The sequence below is a fragment of the Aythya ferina genome (genome assembly GCF_964211825.1).
Source record: "Aythya ferina genome assembly, chromosome: 3".
Classification (NCBI taxonomy): domain Eukaryota; kingdom Metazoa; phylum Chordata; class Aves; order Anseriformes; family Anatidae; genus Aythya; species Aythya ferina.
Window position 1 is genome coordinate 35,354,303 of NC_140298.1, and position 21,817 is coordinate 35,376,119.

Sequence of the window (21,817 nt, forward strand, 5' to 3'; positions counted from 1 at the left end):
GCACTAGAAGGGTCTCAAAACCCTTCTTAGCTAGGTTGCCCTTCCACTAATTTATGTTTCACATTCCTCCTGTGATGGAGAGATATGTTCCTTCATTCCCTTTCTAATTCTTCTACCTCCCTCCCTGCTCTTGAGTCACCATGTCACGTAGAACCATATCATCATAGGAAAAGCAATCTCACCACAGGTGATCCATTTCTCAGTGTTCAGTACACTCTTTTACACTTCAGTAAGTACAAGCTGTATGTCTTGCAGCAAGAGGGCTATTGTATTTATTCTGTGCTCTTTATTTGTGCCGTGATTATATAGTTCTTTCTTGTAGTGACATTTGCAGTGAAAATGTGTACAGAGGAATTGTATAGAAAAATGTTACCTACTACTTATCTGTGCTGTGTCTTGTTTAGTTTTATGCCTTTACCAGTCAAAACTTCCTGAATGTAAAAAATAAAATAAAATTACTAATGCCATTAGAAAATCCATTATTCTTATCACAGGGAACATAAGGTAGACATGATAATGATAAGAATGAGGAAGGTTTCCATCAGTGCTTCTCCTAATCACACTTGCAAGCTATGTGTGACAGTCAGGTGCTTGGCTCCCACTCAGTGAAGGCCATACAAGTTTATTTTACCCTAGAAGTTGTGCACATCAACCTGAGAATGCAGCCCTTCAAGTCGGATACACATCTGTGGGCTGCTGCAGGCTGCTGGCCTCTCTTTTCCATGGAAACTCTGTGAGGACGGCCTCAAGCACAACCAGAGCACTCCAGAGGCTTGCAGGCATCCTGCCAGGCCCACTTATGCAAGTATCCATCTTGGAGATGGCAGGCTGATGAAACGGCAAACAGGGCAAGTACTGAGCCCACACTGAAGCCTCTTCGTCACTGTGGTATCAGTGTGGCTGCAGTTATTCATCAGAGGATTGTGCTCTGGTGTTCAGCAGAACTATTTTTCCACTGCTGTCACACAGATGTTGGGGCAGATGGGTGGGTCATTGGTTACGCCTGGTCTTTCATAACGCAGAGCTTTTCACAGGCATTAGCCAGCTGGTTTGGAAGAGTTTTAGCTGTACAGGTAGAGCTGTTAATAAAGAGTAAGTCAGTTTAGGTTACTCAAGAACAAATAGACTATGAGGGCTATTTTTAATTTAATTAATTATTATTTTTTTTTTTTTTAAGATCTGGAAAATGAAGTTAATTTTAACTCGTTTTTAGTAGAGCTGGCCAAATACATTGAGATGTTTTAGTGTAAGAGTAGGCAATACCATGTTTTCTGCTGCAGTGCAAATGGTTGGGATATCTGTAAATATAGGAAAACCCTCAGAGGTAATATATGGATGCCAAACACAGGATACACCATTTTGTATGTTTAATCATCCAAACATTAATTGGAAATTAAATCCCTTATGTGTAAGAAAGAACAGTCTACAGAACTGAATGCCAGAGATTTGCTTTCCTCTATGTAAAAGCTTCAAGATATGACATGCAAATCATCTTGCTCCATCCAGCATTTGGGAATGCTGCACACTCTGCAACATCAACAGAAATCAAACATAAAAATTTCTTTTCATCATGTCTTCTTTGCTGGCAACACACAGGCAGCTGTCAAGATGACCAAGAAACTGCTACAAAAAGGTAACTCCCCCAGGCTGTATTTCTAAACCGCAGGAATACAGTGAGAGCAGGCAGCATCCAGGTGTAGCACATGATGGCATTCCTGTCATGTCCTCCTTTGCCTGTGATGACAAATGTTTGAAATCAGCAACAATGAAGGGAGGCTGGAAAGCAACAGGACAAATTTAGTAGTTGTGCCTACAAGCCAATGCTACTTTGCAAGAGAAACCAGATTTTTTTTTCCTTGAGGTCCAGAACAGCTGAAATCAGTACAAACAGTACTGAAATGACCCAGTGGTTGGAGACAGCAATACTCTGATGAGCACTGTCAAAGACACTTTAGTTTGGTCATAGATTTAAATTAATTCCTTATACAGAAAGATTTCCTCAGTTATTGACTTCAGTGTTGCAGCAATACTATAAAGACCTGAGAAGAACCTAATGTGTTTGTTGCAGGTTTTAAAATGAAATACAGAATGGCTTTGAGAAAATGACGAGTAAGCAGGTAGACACAGATCAATAACTTGGGTGTCAATTGTCCTTCAAAATGCCAATAAAACTCCACAAAAAGAAGTTCTTGTTTGAAGGAATGGATGCAAAACAACAACAACAACACAGAAACAAAAAATGTCCCAAAGAAATACATATGTAAAAAAACAGAGGTTGTTTGCATAATATGATTCATAAAGAGTGAAAATGGATTAATCTGTATGAACAGCCATTTTTCCTGCCTCCTCTAAAATCTTTCTGGAGAAGCTGAAAATGTTTTTCTTCCTCCCTGGCACCTTTAGAGAGGTTATGAAGTTACTTCTCTTAAATAAATCTTCTGTATTTGCCATTCCACTAGAACCCTCAGTTTCCAATGAACTGCAAACCTTCAACGAATTTTACACACATTTAATAAACACATTTAGAATTGCTTTCCATATATATTTTATTCATTGCAACTTTCTACTACCATAGTGTAAGACCTTTCTCTACTTTTGTGTTAAAGCTGTATCTTTCTGCCTCATGAGCTGAATAAAATTCCTAATTTCCTCTCCTGGCTTTTAATTTCTTGATCCTTCTATCTAATTTAAATTCATAAAGTACTTTGAGATCCCATTTACATCAAAGACATTCTGCAGGATACCTCTGAATTATATTTTGTTCATTCATCAAATTCTCGCCCACTCCATTTGGAACACACACTATTGAGTTTCTCCTTCCTTTCAAAACACCAGGAATTAAAGAAAGAGAACTGGCTTTTTAAAGCCCAGATGTTTGTGTATTTTAAACAAGACACATCACATTATTTGGACGCTTTCTTCTGTTTATCAGAAAGGTTTGCATCAGCTGGTAATGAAAACATCAAGCTTCAATGAATTGAGTTGGTGATAAAAATTGAAAAAGACGTAGAAACCTTTCAAAGACAGTAAAAAATGAAGTGACACTTATCTTGTATCATTTGAGTGACTGCACTATAAGTCTAACTAACGTATTTTCTATGCCCAGGTCCTGATTAGAATTTTGTTCTAAAGAAAAAAAAAAAAAAAGAGTATAGTTTTAAATACTCTTTGCTTTCTCCCACCCTTCCTCCCCCCTTCCTTCTCCTCAGACCACATGAAAGCCATTTCCAACATCACATTTTTGTATATGACCTTGCCTTCTGCCCCTACATGTGCATCATGTTATGTTAAATTCCCTGGGATCTGTACACCCTGGAAGTGCAATAACAAGTCAATGTTTTATTTATAAGTGTGGCAAATGCATATACCATTATATTATCTCAGCTGGGCTAGTTCATTTCATTTCACCTCATTTCCTATGTAACTTAAATTTTGTTTCTTTCTACCCTCCAATTTTGGCAGCTGCCTCTAATCACATTCTCTTTTGCTGTAATTCTCCTGTGGGCACATAGGAGACCACAATAAGCTTATCAGGAGCAGTTGTTTAAAAGTAAAATGCCATCAGTAAATGAGTGATAATAGGAACATAAACAAAGGGAGTGATCAGTGTAGCTTCAGCTCTGTACAGCATGGGGAAGTTAGCAAGTTATCCTGTACTGCATTTTCTGTCTTGATCTTGCAGCATGCTATTATTTCAGTCCTGTTATGGTTGCCTACCATACTTCAGTTCTGATTTGCATTTTTCTGCTACATCTCTAATACATGTATAGCTCCTGCCATCTGACTGAAACAATCTATAAGCTATTTTAACCTTCCCTTCCTGTAGAACATAATTATCATCTCCATTTTAGAGGTGGGGAGTAAAAGAACATCCCTACAAACCTGGAGGCAAGGAGGAAGCAGGCTCGTGGGACCAAATACCTTGTTCACAGTCCTGTTTTATTCCTAATGGAAACATGAGCTGTCAAGAAGGCAGTACAAAGAATTTGCTGACATTTAAAAGAAAATGTTTTTAGTGAGCTGCTGTCAGTAATGAGGTGATCAGTAGTAGAAACAGCAGAAATTAAAACTGAAAATGAAGGAAAGACCTGCTACTAACCAGCCCTTTTGGTTTACTAGAAGAACAGTGCAAGGAATGACTAAATGACATGACAGAATGGGGTGGGAGTAATTCCAATTTAGACAGAAAACAAGCAGTGCAAGGTAGAACACAATAGTTTGAATATATAGAGACAAGCTGTACGTTAAGCATTAGAAGAGAGAGTACTCAGCTTTGGTCAGAAGTGGACTAAAGTGGTCAGAAGTGTGATAGTTTCATACATAAATCTGCAAGTTCCTTATTTCTATGGTAATAAGCCTGGTGTTTTCTGTGTTGTGTCTAGATGTCTGGCTGACGCTTAGAAAGATACACAGTAGAGAACACATTACATTTTTGAGTGTTCTGGGACTTACTGTCAGCTGACTTAAAACTCCCCTGCCAAAGCACACACTCACCTAACCAACACAGCTCTAAATGAGCATCTGTAGAGTCACTTGCTGCATACTTACCTGATGCTGTTATCTGTTATTGCAAAATTCAGGCTGGGACTTTATGATGAAATACATCAGTCTGGTGTCCCTAATCTACGTAATTTAAAGTAAAAATAAATTGAAAGAACGAAGCAGAGAAAATATTTTTAGCTGGATATCATTTATTCTGGTCTATACTAATCACTCCCTGCCTTTGTTAATTAAGTGACTCATTTTTAACACTGTGTTGTTAAGCTCATGCTGGTTAATGCCCTGTGCGACTAGGATCTAGCTTGTGTTAGTCACTGAATCCCACTGTTCAAGAGTGACTGAAATTCAACATTCTCTCCCCACAACAAACACCTATTAATGTATCCAAATATGCAACAAAAGAGGGAACAAACTTAATTCTGTTGCAAAATAAAAGAAGTCAATAGAATGACTTCTGTGAAAAAAAAAAAAAACAAAAAACAAAAAACAGCGTGCAACCAGAACAAGATTCCAGAGGACTAATGATCATCATGCCCTCATCATATCAAAGTCCCAAGAGTATATTGCATTGCTATTTGTTGACCTTCTCATCCAGATTCCTCTTCAGGGCAAGTCCAGTGATATCAGTAAGATCTAGAACAAGTTGTAATGGTAGGAAGACAGGCTTACTAACACACAGCAGTTTGCAAAACTGAGTTAGACCATTGCACAAATTTCATAAGATGAACTGCAAAGTCTTGAATGAGCACACACGTTTGAATCAGAAGAAATCATGGAATACCATTTCAAAAGGTAAAGAAAGTATCCCCTATGCTTCCTATTACAGGCATCAAATCAGGAAGACATTTAATGAATGTTAAAAGGTTTTGTTTGCCTCACTGAAGCAAGCGGGCTTGCCAGAATTCTTAAAACTATATTTTGATCAGGCTATTCCTGAATCAGATCTATTTTACCCACAGAAACAGATAGATGCATGCTTTTGGCATTGTATTCTTGAATCTGCTTGTTTATGAGAAATTGTCAAAAGCAACTTATTAGTCCACTTAAATGGATGTTCTTTTTTCTCCCCATAATGAAGTCATGATCACAGCTGAATATTTCATTGTGCATTGTGACCAAAAAACAAACAAACAAACAAAAAAACAACAACAAAAAAACAAACAATCCAACCAAAAAAAAAAACAAACCCAAAAAACTGAAAATAAAACCACAATACCAAACCAAAGCCAGTATTGACAGTATTCATTTATTCCAAAGCAAAACTGAAGACATCCACAGAAATGATCTTTTCTTATTCATATATTAATGTCCCAATGATTTAAATAAGAATTTAACTATAACTTGAAATATCTTGCATCTTTGTATCTTGAGATTAATGTGTCTATTCAAATAACACATCTCCTACACCAGGCTGTAGTGGTTATTGTTGTATAAAAACCCATGGGATTCATCTTAGCATATCATGGGAGGTAGGGTGGGGGGAAAAGACATAGTGGAAAGCTTCTTCACACATCTAGATGATCTGGCTCTTTTTGAACATCAAACAACAGAAGAACATGACACTGACCTTTCTCAATACACCACAAGACATAGGCTGAATTCTGTCCATAGTGTCAACATCTCCTGGGTGAATAGGATACTGGCTGCTTCCACTTTTGTGAACATTGTTCTACTGATGACTCAGAGCCAACTAGCAAATGGAAAACAACCATCAGCTTTGATATAGTAGCAAAACCCTCCAAAATACCATTCTGGAATAAAACAAACCCAATGAAATACTCCAAAAGAATAGAAGGCTTAAAATGAAGTCACATGCAAATGCACATTTATATTAAAATAAAGAAAAAAATGCAAGTGAACATTTAAAGTAAGAGAAGAGACAATCAAACAAGAAAACAGTATAGCTTATTGAACAGGAGGTAAGGGAGGGACCCTTCAAGATTTGACTTCTTTAAGTTTCATGCAGTCACATATCAAAACAAGCTGTTGACTGACCTCAGGGGAATCATTGTTTTCCTACACCACTTGTAAAAATATTGATTCTCATCTGCTTTATGAAATGAGCTCTGCTTTGAAAAACAAGCCTCTAAAGGCTGCTACATAAATATATGACTACTTGGCATAAACCAAGCTGAGAGTAGGATATGCACTACAACTAGAAATACCATACGTGCACATTAAATAGAACTATGTGCTTGGAAGCAAGGTTAACAGCTAATACACTCCAATCTCCTATTCTTTCAGAAGACCAGCTAGCTGGACACCATTCTCAGATTGTTTAGCTTCTCTTTTAAGCTATGCATAAAGGCGATTCCACATCTCTGAACAGCCTGGTATAGTGTTTCATTAGTCCACTAGAAAGAATGCAACTCCTTGTATGTAGCCCAAATCTCTTTGCTAAAAATAGTCAACTTTTTTTCAATTTCCCTTGGTGTATATGTAGAAAATCTTTTATTTATTGGAAAGCTTATATCTCTCTTTACAATGCTTTTATAAATGATGAAAACAAATCCAAATCTTTGAAGAAATCCTCAGTTGTTATTTTCACAGCCCCGATTTTTCATTTTTGCACCCTAAAGGGCTCTTCACCACAACTATCTTATTTGTTTTAGGATTATCAGCAGTTTTGTGATTACTTGTAACATTTTAGCCAAATATCACATTAGTTATAACCAGCAAAAAAGGATCTGAGATTTCATCTGTGTGTGTTAGGCAGGATTAGGAAAAGAAATGGACTTATTTTGTAAGGAAGGAAGAAAGTAACAGAGAAATTAGAACAAGGATCAAAACCTTTCTGTACTTAAAAGCTGCATTCCAAAACCATGCTATTGCCAAGAGGCATGAGGCACATATATAGCGTAACCTGGTATTAGTTTGGGTGGATTTCACTTCCATTATCACCTAAGTATGGGGAAAACATAAGCTGGTGCATGGTGTGGTGGTGGGGCATATGACTCTTTTTGGAGCTGTGTGATCCAATGTATGTTGAAGACTTCAGGTGTGCCATTTACATTTGTCCTGTTAACAGTGATTAGTTACGGACTTGAGAAATAAGTACGGACTTGAAGGTCTCACTGTTCTCAGTAGGCAGGCAAAATTTTTAGATAAACCATATACATACAGAATTAGAGAACTAGAATTAGACTTTTCATGCCTTATCTTTACAGACCTTTACTGTCAAAGCTAAAAGACAACTCTGATAGCAAGATTTGAGTGTTCTTGCTACCACGGTCTAGAAGGGGACATTCCTCTTCTTTAGAAAGATAACATCATTTGACAGCTATGGGGAAAATGTCTGCTTAAGTTAAGCTTTCTCTTAGCCTGTCCACTGCATGAAGAAAATAAATAAATAAATATGTTTTGGATTCTAACTGGAATATGCATTTTCTCCAACACCTGACATAGAATTTCAAAAAACACGCATTTGTGTCATTAAGTCCTTTGTTTCCTTTATGTACACTGAGAATTTCAGGCTAAGATAAGCAGAAGATGTTAAAGACAAGATATGTTCTTAGAAGGAAAAGCAAGTAAGCAAGCTTTTATATATTATCTGAATTATACTAGTGTATCAATCCCCAAATTTTATCGTCTTTCACATATTGTGAACAAAGAAGGACTGGTCTTGAGAAAAGTCTGTTTATCCGGCAATATAACAATACTTTGAATTTGTGTAGAGACCCAAATCTATGGCTTTCAAAGAGCTTTACAAATGTTAATCCATTAAGTATCAGTGTAAAGCATTCCCCTGAGGTAGGCGTTTTTAATTACCTCCATAGTACAGAGCAGAAGAAAGCAAGGCACAAGCAAATCTGACCAACATATTTATAAGGTAACGCGGCAAATCAGAGCATAACTGGGGAAAAAAACAAAGAGTTTTGACACAGACCTGTTGCAAAGCTCTCTTCTTTGTAGGACTTTCATTAATTTTTACATGCTAGGAGGAAAATAGGGAAGTTTTAGCAAGTGGATAAACTAGCTAGACTTTGGCATGAAGTTACACCATAGACTGAACAGAATCTTTGCCCCAGAGATCAGTGGTTAGATTGCTGTCCTGAATGTCTTTAAAAGAACTTTCCTGCAGAAAATATTAAAAAAAAAAAGAAAGAAAAAAACATGAGTGAGAGAGAAATAAACTATCTGATTTCCCTAGAGGATAATGTAGAAGTAAGCCTTACTTCTTCACTAGAAGCAAGTAGTGTATGAGTTTAGAATTAGTCAATTCACCTGTCATCAAGTGCTATTACCTTCAAGAAATGCTGGTATCCCTCTTGGTTCTGCTGGGAGGGACTTACTAAACAATCTTATTGATGCAGTTGTAGAATAACCTTATGACCCCACTCTTACAATTCTACACTTTACAAGCTATTATCAGTGATTTCTTATTTTCAGAGGAGACAAAAAAGTATTAGAAGGTCACATGTAATGGTGTTTATGCTTCATATAAGAAAGATGACAAAACATTTTTTAAATGAAGAGATGAGTTTTGTTATCTTCCCCCCAGTGGATCTGTTGCAGGGTTTCCTTTCATATTTGTTTAAATAATTTTATGGAAAAACAGATACTCACACATACACAAACAACCACCCTCCTCCTGCACGGAGCAAGAAATGTCTCTACAGAGAACCCATCTGAATATTCATAGACACTTCCCCCCCCCCTCAACTGCTCACACAGCTCTGTGTGATGGATGAAGAGAAGCAGCTTCTTAATTGAACTTATTGGAAAATGATTATTTAAGTATTTAAGTGGAGTTATAAGGAGAGGGCAATATATTAATATTAAAGATATGCACAAGTCTTCCTTAGATAACCCCTGAACTGACATAGATAGCTAAGGGTATGCTATCCATATATATGAGCATATAAGATATTTGAGTATATATGAGTAAAGTATTCCTCCTCTTCAGTGATCTTACCAGGGCCACTTTCACTAAGTATCTTGGAGCAGGAATACAAGCTCTCTTCCCAGTTTTCTTCCTAGCAGGGATATGCAGCATTAAAATACACTTCTTAATAATGTTATTCTTTATAATAACTCTGAATAAGCTTACTCTTTTTTATATCTAACATTACCTTAAATCTCTTTATCTTCCTCAAGTAGCTTTCCTGTGATTGAATCAATAAAGACTGCATAGCTACAATCATTTTTTACCTTTAGGCCTCTGTCATGATGTATCTTTCTCAACTCTTTGAAATATTCCTACTACCCAGAATACTTTCACTTTGAAATTAAGTCAAGCATTCTGGTTTGCTCAGAGCTGCTGACTCTCTGAGGTATTTGACACCAGCAGTATCATCATTTGCCATCAACCTGGACTCTGTAATCTGAATAAAATAGATACATTCCAGTTCTCTCAATTTCCAGCTGTTTTTTGTTGTTCTTTGGTTGGTTTTTTAAACATGGTGAAGAACAATGTAATGATAGTGGGTGACATTTAAACAGGGTAACATTTGCTGAAGTTATTTGCTCGAAATGCAAATCTACGGTCACTTGGGAATTCAAGGATGCCTTGTTTTTGTGTAGTATGCCAGAGGAGAAAAAAAAACATCTGTGATCTATCTGCTCCAAGAGTAAGCAGTGTTGAATGAAGTTCTACTTCTTGCTAGTAACAAAGCAGCTCTGGAAGAATTACCCATCACTACTCACATTTACTCTGCCTGTCTTTTTCAGCCTAATTGTTTCAGATCTTCCTTGCCACATATTTGAATTAGTACCAGAACCACCATTTAGATATCTTTGCTTTGGCAAAGACAAACATGAAGTAGCACAGCATTCGTGTACTCCTGTGAAGTGACTCTTCATACAGTAGCTAGAACCCAATGCATGTTTGCCAGGACTTCCTACATACAAAAACTTATGCTCTGTCACTGCATGATCCATTTGCTGAGGGCTCCAAGTGTGTTTAAATATTAAACTATCCACTCTCTGATAAGCACATCAATTGTGTGTTTGGCATAGGTCTTCCCTGTTACCTTCAGAAGGATTTTGACAAAAATATGCTGTTTTGGAAAAAGCTGATAAATAAGTCTAACTTTGTTCAGGTGAACTACAGACCTCTTTCTGCTAGAATTACTGAATTCAGCATAGGTCTCTTCAGAAGCTGAGAGCTTTTCTGCTAGTTGCCATGCATAATTTCGATGATCAGTTCAGCCCAGGTCTGCAAAATATATCAAGGGGCTGCTGAGAAAAATAGCAAGCAATCACAGAACTGAAGTGTGCCATGACAGAGACACAAGAGAACTGAAGTTCTGTTTTTGTCATCATTCTGCCACTTTCTAACTTTGTATTGTGAATTTTCAACCTTAATAAAATGCTTTTTGCTTCTTATAGTGTGTACAGATCTAATTGACAATCAGGATGGAAGTGTATAGTTGCTTTCCCAGACATGGCATTTAAATGCCCATGCTTTATCTTGTACCACAAAAAACACAGAGCAGTTCATGTGGGGAGCTTGGAGAGGCCTTTGGGGGAGGTGATGGACACAGAAGTGACAGTCAGTCTCCATTCATCCTCCTTGCTCATCTCTGTCCGGTGTTATTTCTTTGCACTACAAATGAAATGACTTTCCCTTCACCTCAGTTTATTTCAGATTATTAATTTAGACCTGGGGCTCTTTTATATTTTTGCTCGACACTTGGCACAGCAAAGGTCTGGTCTCAGCTGGGGCCTCTGGATACTTAAATTTTAACAATTGCCCTCAAGATGCAGAGTTTAGAAAGAAGCCCCTTGCAGTCTACCTGTAGGCCATACAAAAATAGGCTCAAAGTAGTGTGTAATAGTTCACAAAATGAACACTCTTAGCCAAGCTATTGACGTTTACAGGGACAAGAATAAGAATTTGAATGGTATGTATGTGGCTATGGCAGCTACACTCCTTCTCCTGTGCTTCTGTCCTCAAAAGGACAGCTCTTGTGGGAGTAAGTAGCATTTCTGTATTGTAAATCCTCAGGTTTTAAATACCTGCCATTAATCATACAAGCACAGCTGAGGCAGAATTCCACATTTGGCTTTGTGTCACAATCACAAGTTTTTATAGCCCAGTTAGGACTGGACTGTTCTGTTACAGTCAGTGAACTGATGCAAAGGCCAAAAGACCAAATCCCTGGGTTCCCCCAAACTTATCTTGTACCCATCACTGCCATTTGATGGTGATGATGCTGGTGGGGAAGTGACACAAGCAGAGCTCCAAAAGACTGAAGTTTTGTGACTGAGATCAGAGATTTGCTGCTGACCTGGCTCGGAATAGGTGACACTCTTCCTCTGTAGCACACTTTATCACCACCTCACTTATGAAAGCAGTCAGTCCACCCACAAACCGCTGGCATGAAGATGCAGTTTTCCCTCTGAACCACTAGATGCCCTTAGATCTCTTTGGTTTAAGATTTCTTCCACCAACCAGAACTGTTACCAGGGAGAAGAAAGCAGCAGCATCTCAGCTAAGCCATGAAAACAATAGCACGTTCGCTCGTGGGGTAAATTTTCCAGATTAGAATAATATCTGCTCTATAAATGTATTCAGTTCAAGCACTGAAAAGGAGAGCTGTATACATAGTAAGGAATTTATCAGTATCACTCAGGGATGAAAGATGGCTCCTCAGGGCCACTCTGATAGAAGCAAAGAAATAAATATTACCAAGATAGAAATCTCTCAGTTGCCCCAAATAATAGACAATTCTGCAGAAATTTAACATCTCTGGCAAAGGTATCCTCAGAAGTGCAGAGCACAATTAAGAGACAGTTAATACAGTCAAGTTCTGGTATTATTGCACAGTGGTATAAACTAAAGTAATGCCACTAATTTCAGTGGAGTTATTGTAGGTTTATGTCAGTGTTATGTGAAAGCAGAATCCGACTGCTTGAGTACTGAACTTAGGGCATGGGGGCCCTTTGCCACGTACAGCAAAAGTATGTACTAGCCTTTAATCCTTGCACGGTGGCCCTTGCTGACTGTGGCAAGAGTACCCTTCTGCTTAAGCATACCGAGCTTCACCCCAGATCTGATCAACAGGCATCTTGGTGTAGATTTGAGGAAGATAAAGATCATTATGTCAGGTATTTCTCAAGAATTTAAAGATTTGTGATAAATATTTGTTAGGCACCTCCACCTCATGTTCCAGGACTCTGTCTGAGCCAGTGTAAACTGACAGAGCTTCCTTGGCTTCCCCTGGGTTTTCTCAGCCTGCATGCTCTGTTTGGTGAGGCGGCCTTCAGTTTTCATAACACAGGTGTTTCTGCCCAAACATTTCAGCAGCCTTCACATAGTAAGGAAGCATTGTGAGGTCTGATTTCAAAAAAACAGCTTGCAGTGATCAGTTCTGCCACTGAAAATTAGTACTAGAGGAGGAAAAATAGCAAAGCTAGCTAGACTCATACCTTTTTGCTTGAGTGCTGAATGACTCTGCTACATTGGTATAGCTGCAAAAGATCACCTTTCTTTATTCTCAGCTTGGGGGATCCCTGCTACAGAAGAAAATTCTTCTGGTAAGATAGGTAAATCTGCTCTTAATTGAACAGTTGTTTCTGATTTCTACAAAAGCAATCATATTACAGGAAACACCTTCCTATTGCAAAAAGGATGTTGAGCCAGGCTTACATACACCAAGATTTAAGGCACCACCTCTCCATTTTTATTTATATTTATTTTTGATGGAAGAATGTATTTGCTTCAGTTTGCAGCTTCAGGGCCTTGTGAGACCAAACTTTTCTGAGGAACTCAACAATAAATCACTTGGCAAGTGATTCTCAGAATTGCCTAACACAGAGATGAAACTCAGCCAGGCTGTGTTGTTGTATAATCACTGTAATCTGGTTTACACTTATGAGTTTATACATTATGCATCTATCCACCTGGATTCTTTTTGAAATCTGACCTTTCTGAGCATGAAGGAGGAAAAGCAGCTTGGTGACCTGAAGACTGTGGTTTTTGCAGCATGACTCAGAATGTCCTGTCCCTTTGAGAAGTGCAATATTCAAATTGGATTTGACAGAGAGTGATTAGCTAATTTAGAAGTTCCTTTAGATGCACAGATGTTGTCTATTTCCTAAGGAGCTCTCCGCTACTGGATATGAATACACTGAAAAGCTTGCTAAGTTGAGGTCTTAAACTTGTCACATACAGAGGCTGGCTAAGGTCTATGTCTTTGTAGATGTTCATGGATTTATACCAAACCATTCTCAACCTACCCTATCCACCAACATTCCCCTCCAGATTTGCTAGCACATTCCCTTCAACTTCTGTGTGTTTTTTTTTTTGTTTTTTTTTCTAAGTTTCTCACAGAAGCTTAAGGGACCTTCTATTTTCAATATTTAATCCAGTTAATCCAGGAGCCATAGCAGCTTTGTGCTTGAACAACAGTATCATACAGGAAACATTGCCCTGTAAATGGAGCTATCAGGGAGAAACACAGATAGGTCTTAAGCCCCAAATGCCTGCTACCTTTTAGCTGAAGGATTGCCTCCTTTCATCACCACTGTGGTAAAGTGTCAACAGTTCTAGCCAAGAAAAGCAAATAAGGACTTACTTTTCTCCAGACCCTCTCATCCATGCTGGAGTGTAGAGAAATCACTTCGCTGTTCTTGTGTAAAAAGACTTTGTAAAAACACTTGCTGCTCCTAGAAGACCACATGGAGAGGTCAGGTTAATGGCTCTGATGAGCAGAGACCCCAAGAGCTTAGGTGTTCCCTCCTTAGGTTTTCATTTGATTCTGAACACCTGATTTTATAAGAGTGAAAGAAGAAGGTGGCTCTTTCAGAGTTAAAGGGTGATTTCTGAATCAAAAAGACAGAGACACTAGAGATAAAAGGAAGGCAGATTTTGCTTGGTACACTTTACTACTAGGAAGGAGAGGGTTGTTTTTTTGCTGCAGCTCTTTCCTTGTGAAATAAGTGGCCAGTGGTTATAGATTTTGACTTGCAGAGAAAGGCATAGATACTCAAGCCTTATACTTTCCTAGGTATTAATACCAGAATAGACCATGAGGGTTATTCAGTGGGGCTTTATGTGCTACAGGTATTAGTTTTTGTGAGATGATTCCTGCCTCTTAGCACAGGGGCTTATGAATAAGCAGGTAAGGGGTGACTGTAAAGTTACTTTATAGAAGCTGTTATGGACTCGTGGTGTAGTACATACTGTGTAGATGATTCAGTCCATGAATCTTGACACCAGATAACCAGGCAAACTGTATGGAGGATGATACTGAGTAGGCCCAGAATCTGTGGAAAGGGGCTGTGTAACTTCATTTTCTTAGTAGGGATAGGACTTGACAACCATCCCAGTGGCTGCTAAACAGCTCTGATACTTAATGATATTCAAATGGAGTCTTTGGGAGCAGCATAGCAGGAGTAGTAGTCTTGCAAGCTGTGCTCAACTCCTAAGAATTGTGTTCTCTTTCCCAGTGTAAGTTTTTTAAGACCAGTTGACATTACTTTCTGTGACTGCAAGACCCATGAGGGTATGTTACATGTGTTTCCTGTTACTTCTCCTAGGTAAGGTAATACTCCTTGGGTGACCTAAAGATCTCAAAGATGAGACCCAGGCATGATCTTCAGGGCTTTAGGTTGATTTTGGCTACATGAGACATGTTTTTTTTTTTTTTTTTTTTTTTTTTTTTTTTTTTTTTTTTTCCTCAACTACTTGCCTCCTGACTAGGGTAGCATTCATCATGTGTTTCAGATTTGCCACATGTATTCTTTGGAGGCAAACCAGGCTGCATTAAACTGGTTTAAAAGTACCCTGTGCCTTCTTTACCAGGGATCCTGACTAGGATGAAGGGAAGCCCACCTGTCTCCATTAGATGTCCTGCAGCCTACAGAGCAATGCAGATCTCAGGCTCAGCATGCTCGCACAAGAAGGTTTGGGCTTCTGCTCCAGTATGAGATAATGACAGAGTCAGAGGAAACTATGTCATCCTGTGATCTGATTTTCATCTTGAAGGCTTTGCTTGGGTTTTGGAAAAAAAGTGACATTTTTCCAGTGAGATTTAATCCACCCTCATGCGCACTGTTTTTTGTCTTTCCTGACTGAGTTCTGTTCAGGCAGAAACTTTTCTCAGCTACAAATAGCTGCATTTATTACAGGTGTCTGTGCTTCCTTTAGGATGCATTGGAAAATCCATTACAAATATATAATAGGACAGAGTCCAAACTTTAATGTTTTTGGGGATTGGAGAAGAGGACCCATTACCTGGAAGAAGCTTGGAGTAGGCACAGTTCTGATGCAGTTTTAATGTCCACAGTAACATATGTTGCATAAGCCATTTGTCCATCTTTTATGCCTGTTCCTTAGCCAAGCATGGCACAGTCCTGATCCCTTCTGGATGGCAAAAACATGGAGGAGAGAACAATGCTCTCTCTCTTTCTGGTTACTACAAAAGGGAAGCAATTAAGATTTAAATGAATGTAGGAGTATCAATCTTTAAGTATTTGGAAGTGGGAGTCCCAAAGAGAATCATGAAGGAGTGATTTTAAAGTGAGTACAAGAAGGTAGGGGGAGGATAAATATATTAAGAAGGGAATGCTTTAGCAGAACAGCAAGAAATGAGAGAGAGCTGTTTGATTACGGGATAGATATTAAGGGTCTGGTGGCGGCTCTGTTACACAGACCATTTGAAAAAGCATACTAGACAGAGTGCTATTGCATATACTCCAAGGAACCATCCCGTCTCTGCAGGGAGCCTGCCTGTTACCTGGTAAATGGCCTGATTTTCTAAATGTGTCACGTGGCTATGCCTACAGTTGGCTTTAGCAGGACTTCTGGCAGTCGAATTCTTTGAGAAGAAAATGGCTTATCAGCAATGGCCTTGTTCCCATTTATGTGACCATGAAAGCTGCATTGGATTATTTTTTTTTGTCATGATACATGCCTGAGATTCATAGCTTGTCCTGGATGCAGTAGACAATGCCACTTTTTTTTGAAGGGCTGGTGTCCCACTGCCCTTTGCTTGTATCTGAGATAATATAAAGTGCATCAGCAGAAGCACCTGGCACCACCTGCCTCATTTGTATGGCATTTGAACCACCATCTGCAGCTGCCTGAGGCTGGTGGAGTTGCCAGGAGCAGAAGAGGTAGGTGTATTGCAGAGCCAAGCAGCCCCATGCAGTGGAGAGCAGCAGGGCTACTTTAGTTCTGCAAGGTTTCCCCTGCCTCTCTGGGCCGGGGATGGCACACGCCGCGGGCGTTGTGACGCCAGCACTCTGGTTAAATATTTAAATTTCATTTACTAGAGCAACAGGGGAAGCTGCAATTATGCTTTACTGGGAAAATTATTTTCCAGCGTGCAGGTTAATTTTTAATTTGTCAGATCTTTTGCTACCCCATTCTCCTCTGTTAGCCATTGTCCCTCTTCAACCTCCATTTTTAATTCCCTTTTAATTTGCTTCAGTGACAGAGAAAAGGGAGGAAGACTGGAGGTAAAAAGCAGGCTTCTTTGGACTGAGCAACATGTGCTTCCCACCTGCACGGTAACAAAAAATAAATCTGCAACACAGCCAGTAAATTAAAAAGATTACAAATAGACCAATTTCTGAGCCATTTAAAATATGTGCTGTTGGTGCCCTGTTTAGCAATATATATACACAGAGAGCAGGATTTATGACGGTTTGCTATGCACTTTAAATATCATGAAAACCAGTCAATTTCTTTTTGTTACAGGCTAAATCTATCTTGGCAGCTCCTGCTACAGCCTAGTTCCCGTTGCAAAACAGAGAAGTGAAAATGGTGTAGACTGCTTGCTAACTGGATTTAGTTAGAGACTCTGCTAAGGACTGTAGTTCTTTATTATTTAACAAAATGTCAGGAGGCAAAACAGAGCTTTAGATTTCAGTCAGTGTGAATTAAGGGACCTTCTTTACTGGTCTGAATGGATATTCTCATCTCTGTGTACGTATCCTAACATATGTGGTCTGGTTTCTTATGCTAGTGAGTCACAATGGCATCTGAGCTGTTTGATGGAATGTGCAGTAAGTGTTGCTCCTCCCTGAACTTAAATTAATTTTACCATATCTGTCCTTTCTTGCATTTTCAACCTTCTTTGAGATAAGCATGTAAAGCAGATCTGCAAACTTCAGTGTGCAGCAGGGAAGAGGGAAAAACACAGCTTGGGCAGTAACTAGGAAATGTCTAGATAAAGAAAATTTAGGGTGAGCACCAGAAAGACCATCTTTCTAGTGAACTGTGGTTTCAGTAGAGTCTCCAGGCACATCTTGGGGCCTAAAATTACTGAATGTCTTAACTCAGTGCAGCCCTCACAAGATTAGCCCTAATGGAAGAGCAGTATGGATAAACACTGGCTGCTCATTTAACTTTTGCATTTTTGAAAGCTTCACAAAAATGACTTCTGTGCTGAAATGAAGAATAGGAGGGAACTGCAGCGCAGTGTTTGCAGGACTGCAGTCACAACACTTTTCCTGACAGCAATAATTATGCATCTGTATTTCACAGCTGTAGGAATCCTTCCAGAGAGTCACTGTCAGACAGGTGTAGGACTCTGCAGGGCAAAACTCTAGATAGCAGCTTCCTGTGGGTTGCACCGATCCTCCAGGAGGCTTTAAATCACTTATTGAACAGACACAAATAAATTGTTCCACTTTCACCAGAGGTGTCAGCAGAAAGCTTGTGAGTCTACTGCTCTGCAGCAGGGTGGATCCATTGCTGCACTGCAGCAAGGCGTAGCAGGAGTAGGAGTGCCTGATTTGAAGCCATTTTTTCAGATTCATCATGTATAATTTCTACATGTCTTTTCTTTGATGTCTCAATCAGAAAAAGAAGAGTGTAGCTCTGGATGTAAGGATTTGCCAGGAAAGCACAGCAATTTTTATAGTTACTCTGCTACCTGGTTATACAGATGACTGAGTTTGGTCTTCATTAACAGAGTTTTACAGCAGCTGTTAGGTAGATTTACAGGTAAATCTATAAAGCTACATGTTAAGAAAGTCTTTGCATACTCATCCAGAGGCATTCCATCCAGATGATCCCACCGAATGAAAGAAGACCATTGCCTTATCATCTTGGCAGTCCATTTAACATTGCGTTATCTCTGAAACAGGACTCTGCAGTGAGTACTGTAAGTGTCTGAATGATAGACAGTTGCAAACAACTTACCTTCAGGTTAGTATTATCCCATTTTCAGAGCTGGTAATAAAGTCATAAAGGTTTCCAAGTCCCTTAATTTCTGTAGACTTTCAAATTAGCATATGGATGTCCTCATTACCTATATCAATATCCAGTTATTTTTCAGTACTGCTAAATATTAGGTTTTGTGAGTTTTCATGATGCAACAGGCTTCACAGATTAACTTTGGATTGCTCTAAAATTTTTTTCTTTAAGAAGCTGCTGCCCTTACTGCATCTTATGTTATTTTTTGATAAGAATATTTTCCCTTTAAAGTCCTTAGCATCTTCCAGGAAGTACCAGTATGACAGCAAATTTGCAAAATGTGTCTCTATCATAGATTATACCTCAGTTTAGGTTAGTGGAGAGCTGGCATTCTGATCTAATGCCTGTGCAATTACTCTGTGAAATGAGTTCCTGTGATGCCGAGTCTAGACAAGAGAGCTCAGCAAAAACCAGGGCTTCTGTTTTGTACCAAAACCTTCTTGTGTTCCTAGATTTATAAGAATGTGAAATACTGAGCCTTTTCCACATGACCATTGCATTTTTTAAAATTCAGATAGAGTGCAGTATTTCATTTTCAGTTTTCTCAAGGAACAAGACATTTCCATACTTCTAAATCTGAACTTGGTTGCAATGACTTAAATCTTTCCCTCATTAAATAGTATTTCCTTTGAGTGCTGTAGTGATGAAGATATTTGCTAGAGTGGAAAGAGAATGTATGTCTGGCACACCTATTTATTCTCATGAGCCAGGCACTTTGCAGTTTTTCAGATGTTGCTTTTCTGTTCTCAATTCATGTTGGTTGAAAATTTCTTCTCAGATCTTCTGGACACCATTTTTTACCATGCAAATGGTCACTGTAATTCACACTAATTGTCACGTCTGTTGCCAGCTTCAGCAGTGAGGCTGGTGATTAAGTGGTCATGAAAGAGTAAGTCCCAACCTTAGTGATGATCACAGTGGGTCTGGGCTCAGGCATATTGCAGGGCAGCAAAAGACAAAGGTGTGTGTGAGCAGTCGAACTGAATAGCATCTTGAAACCAGAGATCTAGATGACTTGTCAGGACAAAAGTAGAATTGAAATATTGTTGAGCTGTAATCTAATGACAAAATGGATCACTTTTGGGGGCAAGTTCATATAGTAATAAGTAAGCTACTAACATTAAAATATTAAGAAAAACATAAAAATGATTTTTTTTTCTTTTTTTCTTCTCCCCATAATTCAGTGCAAATGTGAGATGTTGATACAGCCATGTTATAATACTGTTGTCCTCTTTTGAGCAACCTGGCTTTATTTTTGAGTACCCAAACCTGTCTATATTGCCTAGATCAAATGCAGGTGATAAAACAGGTGATAGCAGGAGAGGCCTTTAAAGCCTCAGGCCAGTGTTTTCCTTTAAGATCACAAATGTATTTTTCCCATATGATCTAAATCTGAAAGTATCTTTTCCCTTCTGACAAATTGTATTTACCATTAGATTTGAACTCCCCTGCATTTATTGATTACTAAGCAAATCAAAATGCAGTTTTTGAGGTCCTAATAGCATCAAAAGAAGGGACTGGATAGAAATGATAGCCATGACCCCTGCAGGTTAAAACCCTCCAACTCCTCCTCCCCACTTCCAACCAAGTATAAAGACAAATGAAGATGAGAAAAGTGAGCACTCAATGTGTCAAGTGTAAAATCTAAAACTGCAGCTGCTTGCATATTAGTTCTGTTAAGACTTAGTGGTTCATACCACAGGTCAGTGTTTTTCGCCAGTGCTGTAAGACTGGGTAACCTGGAGTCCTGTGGAATCAGTACATCAGGAGGCTGGGCCTGGGTCTCAGCCATCATGTCATGTACATGTAAAGTCACCTTCGCTCTCCTATTGTAAGATAAGGCTGTTGGAGAAGCTGATCCATACAGACTAGAAGATATTAAAGCTGAAAGGGATTATCACTAGGTGCATCTGACTTTCTGCACAGCACAAACTCTGTGTTTCAGTAGTCAAATTCTGTATCAATTTCATAACTCTTGCTTGAGATATAATATATTTCAATGGCACAAGACAATATTAGAAGTATCATTGAGGGTGGGAGGAGAATTTGTCCATGCCTCAGAAGTCAGGGATATCACTGGAAAGAAAGGACAGATGGATTTACTGCTAAAGCGATGACATGTAGTATTGCCATCAGCTGTGTCCCATCTCCCAGTTCTTGTGAATTCCTTTCTCCTTACTCTTAGTTTGTCCCTTCTTCTAGACATCTTCCTTGTTATGCCTGATGCACAAATATGCTCTTTTTTGTTTTCTCTACATACGCTGTTACTCCATTGTCCACTTTCTCTGTGGTTTAGGATAATTGTGTTGCTTAAAGGCTGCTGACAAAGCTGATGCTTTTGAAGGGTGGATAGTAGAAAGGGGCATCTACATGTAGTTTCTGACCAATCCCTTATTTCCAGTCTTTACAAGCTTCCTGTATTTTGTGTTTGAATAATTCACAAATTACAAACTAGGCCTTATTACAAATTGGGTCAAACTGTTAACTCTCTATGGCTTAAACTTCAGCCAAAACCCAGCCTAAACCCTGTCAGCTGTGTGTCCTTACAGCAGCTGGCTGTTTTCTGCAAGGTATGAGCTAACAGCCTGTGACTTGAAGCAGGAAATGCATGTCCCTTGCTTTGTCTCACTTGGCTTTTCTGGATACAATCTTTATAGACTTCTGCTGTCTCCATGATCTCACAGTGAAGCTTCTTCAGAAACAATTTCCTTTTATTTGATAAGCAGTTATAACTGTTTAACTGTTGTTTTTTGTTTGTTTGTTTTGTTTTGTTTTTTGTTTGTTTGTTTGTTTTTCTCATAGTGCACGCTTCAGTTACTTTTAAGTTTCCTTCAGTGTTGGTGCTGCACCTGTTGATTCTCAGCATGGGCACCATAGATGTTAAAGGTGCCATCCTTCAACAGCTTCTCTCGTTCTACATTGTTTTCAGGAAAGCAATGTAATTTTTAGTTTTTAAGAATCTTTGTTGGAATGACATTTCCCTGGCTTTTAAATTTGTCTTGAAGACTCAGCACCAAGGTTTAGCACATTGGATGCCAATTGCAAAAGATTTTACATGAGTTGATAGGCAGCAGGATAAATGTCCAATCTGCCTAGTATACAGCTATTCTGTGCTAGTTTGAAAAGAAAAAAATAGCTTTTTGATTGGTGCCAGTTTTCCCCCTT

General features: G+C 38.8%; 1 long non-coding RNA gene across 2 annotated transcripts; it reads right to left on the reverse strand.

Annotated features, from left to right (window-relative positions):
- Positions 1 to 255: 255 nt before the first annotated feature.
- On the reverse strand, positions 256 to 14,179 carry LOC311435088. Of its 2 annotated transcripts, none has more exons than XR_014691924.1 (3): positions 14,022 to 14,179; positions 6,068 to 6,190; positions 256 to 1,079 (listed from the first exon to the last, which is right to left on the reverse strand). It is a non-coding gene; the product is annotated as an uncharacterized lncRNA (long non-coding RNA). The 2 variants fall into 2 exon arrangements; XR_014691925.1 differs by lacking the exon at positions 256 to 1,079 and adding an exon at positions 1,351 to 1,734.
- Positions 14,180 to 21,817: the final 7,638 nt, after the last annotated feature.